Genomic DNA, 4818 nt, shown 5'->3' on the forward strand with positions numbered 1-4818 from the left:
CTACAACCCTCGTTTATAAAAGTAACTTGCAAACAACGAAAACAATAGACAAGCATCAAAGGGCAACCACCACTTAACCTCCTGGCCTGGCACGCTTGTAAAAATGTACAATTCCCACACCACTACCGTCCGCCTTGTGATGCTTGTTTGTGTGAATGAAACGAGGTGTAAAACCGCCAACAACAAAGAGATCCGAAGCAGCAAGCGGCCATAATAAATTTGACGTCACATACATCAACACGTTGCAATCATGGCGAACCGTGAAAGCGCATGTTCCAATCGAAACTTACCAGCTGTGAAATGATCTTCTTCTGCGAGTGGGTTTCGCTCTTTTGCTCTCCGATGGTCGTAAACAGCCCAGTGTTGAAGTTCTCTTCAGAGTGCGCCATGTGCTTCGTGGAGCGAGATCATCATAGTGCTCGGGTAGTGGAGTGGGGTTGCTACGATACCACTACATTGCCACAGCCAACTGTTTTCCTCGTGATAGCATGGAGTTCTGAGGAAGGGGGTCGTTTTTGGGTGGCTCCAGACTGTTTATGTCTCACACCCCATTTGAACGCCTTTTTCATGGAGCTCTATACCGACCAAAAGAGCAACGCGGATACCCCTCGAAAGCAAGTGTATTTGTAATATCTCGCTGGTTTTTCTCGCGGAGGCAGTGAATTCTCCGATGGCGAGAGTAAGCTTGGCGAGAGATTCCCTAAACGGCTGAGAGCGAGCGGAAAAACTAGTAGTCGAATGTTTTTGTTAGTCGCTGTCAGTTATTGTGATCGTTTAGAGGCGCACAAATGTTATTAATCACTTTTGCATGAAGCTCGCCACACCGGTCGTGGTACGTGTTTTGAACTTAATTCGCCAAACCCGTTCCGTCTGTTGAGTCGAGTTTTGACGGTTCGTTGCGAGTTCAAAGTTTGCGCGCGGACATTCGCTGTCTCTATCTCCCATTGGTCAGGTTCGCGTGACCATCGCCACCGTTGTACCCACTGGATGGTGTGAAATGAACACATGCGAGTGTAATCCTCGGTGGTACCACTATGGGCAATGAAGCCCTTATGATTGCTGGATTGTCTCTTGGACTATTGTTCGCACTCAAGTGTGAATGTAATGTGTAACATAGGCTCTTATGGGCTCATTTGTTGAATTTATGAGCGCACTTCCCCCTTCGAGGCAATTGGTGATGATTTGAGCTGATAGCTTTTATTGTCATCGACGGATAGCAGTTTATGGTCGCATTCATATCGCCGACTCGACGATCTGTGGAAAATTGAAACGAGTATAGTTATGAATGAATTAAGTATAAGTTATTATTGTTCGCAATCAGGCAAAGTATAGCGGCGAAAATTGTCCGGTGGAAAGAATTCAGACAAAATAAAATAATGGATAAATTTACATAACTTCAACTAAATGTGGATTTATTGCATCTAAATGGATATAAATCTAGCTCAGGGGATTATAATTCAGTGATTTATGCAGTTTTTATTCGGTGTGTTCCACTTTATTTTCGGCTACCTTACTCTCGCTCTTGCTGGATACCGACCTTTATACAATGAGAAAAAAAACCGACATCCAGTGGAAAATATTGCTCTCTGCAGTGTGAATAAAATTATGGCCGTGATTACTGCTACGTATAAATTTATGCATTTTTCCTCGGGCCAGAGAGCACCGTGATTTAATGTTTTTTTTTGTTACTGCTGCATAGCTGTGTGAAAATATTGGGCCATAAATTGGATGCGCTTCATTATAGTTGTTGTGTTCAGCAATTGATGCACTCATCATGAAGTACGAAGTCATAAAAAGCGAAGTGAAAGCAAAAGTGACAAATAAACATCAACAGAAAGGAAAGCAAATCAAAGTTATTGCAGTGTGATTTATGAAAATTACTACGACTATACGAGTTGGGTGTTGTTTACGCTTGGAGTCTCTGATAAGCGGATTAATTATAATTTCTTGTCAAACAACTGTCTACAGAAAGCAAGCGATACTAATACCAAGTGAGTCGACAGATAGTGAGAAAGATCCGGTGTGTAAACCAGATCATCGTCGTAACCAAAGAAGAAAAGAAGCAGAGCAAAATCCGATTCTAAAAGTTGACTGCTAGCGCTGGCAGTTGCTCGCTGATAAACGTGGTGCTGCAACACAGAAATTACCACAATGTTGACCTCAAGTAACCAGTATATTCGGCCGGAATATCTTTCTCCGATTCCCACCACGGTGAGTAGATAAAAGTCAATGTTTGCTTCAGTGAGTGTGATTTTTAATTCACGAGAAATCGGCAATTGAACTTATTGTTTTTAAAAGCAGTTGCGCCCTAATCTTAAATAGCTCAGGAAATGCATATGCTATTTGTATTATAATTTAAATTTAGTAGTAAAATTACGTTTATTTTCCATTGATGATGATATTACATTGTTCATACATTCCGATTGATTAGCGTGAAGGGCACTTCATCTTTGATTAATTACGTGTTTACGTTTTTCAACTAGTTTACAAGATACCCCTTTGGGGTGTGTTTTGCTTGAATTAAAAAATTATTTGATAACCTACCTAGCTACTAATCACTTAACCTAATTATCAAGATTCCATATGATCTCGTGATTTGATCTCAGGTAGGCGTTTCCGAACCTTTCGAGGATGAGCGTACTCCGCTCCTCCAGTATCTGAAGACCAGCCAGGCGGTGGATCTCAGAATTTCGAGTTCGCGGGGGACTCTTGATTATCATCCTAAGGATCTTGTTCTGGATCCTTTGGAGTTTGAGTTGATGGCACTCAGGGGCTGTTCATTAACTACGCAGACAGTTTTTTTTTGGATTCTTGACCTCCCTCCCCCTGCGTAGACAATACAGTCAATACAATTTTTTTTTAATTTGTATGAGGCGTGGATAATTGCCACCCTCTCCCCTCCCTAAACTGTCTACGTAGTTTATGAACAGCGCCTTAGCACAGGTCTCCCATATTAGCGTTCCGCACTCAATGGCGGGGCGGATGATTTGCTTGTGGACGGCAAGCTTGTTTTTAATGGAAAGGGTGGACTTTCTGTTGATAAGTGGATAGAACGATCTAATCAAGATGTTGCACTTGGTGGATGATTTGTCCACATGGTATCGGAACAGCAACTTGCTATCAAAGGTGAGACCAAGGTACATGACTTCACTTGTCCATTCAATGGGAGTACACTGGAGTCGCTTTTTACGCGGTTTTTTACACGGTCTTTTACGTGGTTTTTTTTACGCGGATTTTGGAATTAACGCGGATTTCGGAATTTACACGTTTTTTACGCGGATTTTGACATTCACGCGATTTATCGTTATACACTAGAGTCACTTTTTACGCGGTTTTTTTACACGTTTTTTACGCGGTTTTTTACGCAAATTTCGGAATTTACGCGGTTTTTTTTACGCGGCACGTATCCCCGCGTAAAAAGCGACTCCAGTGTATTATCAAGGTGGACTTTTAAGTTACAAGGCGGGACAAGCCGAAGTGAATTGTAGTGCGGAAATTGTATGATCTGTGTTTTAGCTGCATTGATACAAATCTTCCAGCTTTTGAAATAGTCGGACAGAACATCCAGGCCTGATTGGCGTTTTCTCGTCAGAGCACGGATCACTCGACCCTTAAAGATGATATCAGCGTCACCCGCAAACAAAATACCACGATCCGGAAGGGAAGGAACATCTGACGTGAAGATGTTAAAGAGGATAGGATCGAGGAGGCTACCCTGGGGAACTCCAGCATCAACGTTGAACGTATTAGAAGGTGAATTGTTTAAGAGGACTTGCAATGATTTGCCCGACAAGGAAGATCGGGTAGTTGTATCGATGCAGCTTGTACACGAGGCCATCATGCCAGACATTGTCGAACGCCTTTTCGACGTCCATCAATGCCATGGCAGATGTATTGGAAACGAACTTGTGATGATGTTAGTAGCCCTTGCGAATTCGTGGATGGTAGAATGGCCTTTCCTAAACCCGAATTTCTTTTTGAGAAAGATGTTTTTGTCATTTGAAAACACCAGCAGACGGCTGAGTATCAACTTTTCCAATAGCTTCGAGATGGAGGACAAGAGGCTGATGGGGCGATAGCTTTTGGCACTGGTAGGGTCTTTTCCAGGCTTGTGGATTGGAATGACTTTGTCTAACTTCCAGCATGCCGGGAAGTAACCAAGCACCAAACACTTATTGAAGACCGCTGTAAGGTGCTCGAAGAAGTCAACACTCAAGTTTTTCAACTCGAGGTTGACCACTCCATCGGCACCAGCGGCCTTCATGTTCTTGGTTGATTTATTCGCTGCTGTCATCAGCCGATATTCTACTTCCGTCAGGGACAACTACGGGGGTGACAACGACTCTAGACAATACTGCAGGCTCATAGGGACTCACCATGGCTTGGCCAAGGTTATGTGAATTCACAAAGTGTTGACCAAGAGCATTGGCCTTTTAAACTAGAGTTATGAGTAAGGATGGATCGAATTCTGATGAGGAGAGGAAAGGGGAGGGATGGGCCTTGGCTTATTTTTAAAAATCTTTGCCGTTTTCCAGAATGGCTAAGCACAATCTGGGAGACAGCGGATCTTGTTTGCAAAATCGATATTTCTGAGATTCACCATCCTGGTTTGGATTATTTCGTTCAAACGGTTGCCTACGAATCGTGTTGCGGAGTCTAATGAGGTCTTTAGTGGGCCTGTCAAAGTTGAGAGTATTACTCACCTGTCTGGATACTGGAACATGCTCCCTAGCCCGCGAAATCGCCTCATCTATGGAGCGCAGACACCGGTCGATGTCGTCGGTCGTTTCAGGGTGGACATCATAGTTGATACTGGTG

This window comes from Ochlerotatus camptorhynchus, unplaced genomic scaffold (assembly GCF_037179485.1).
Source record: "Ochlerotatus camptorhynchus isolate MF236.1 unplaced genomic scaffold, CSIRO-AGI_Acam_v1.1 ptg000967l, whole genome shotgun sequence".
NCBI lineage: Eukaryota > Metazoa > Arthropoda > Insecta > Diptera > Culicidae > Ochlerotatus > Ochlerotatus camptorhynchus.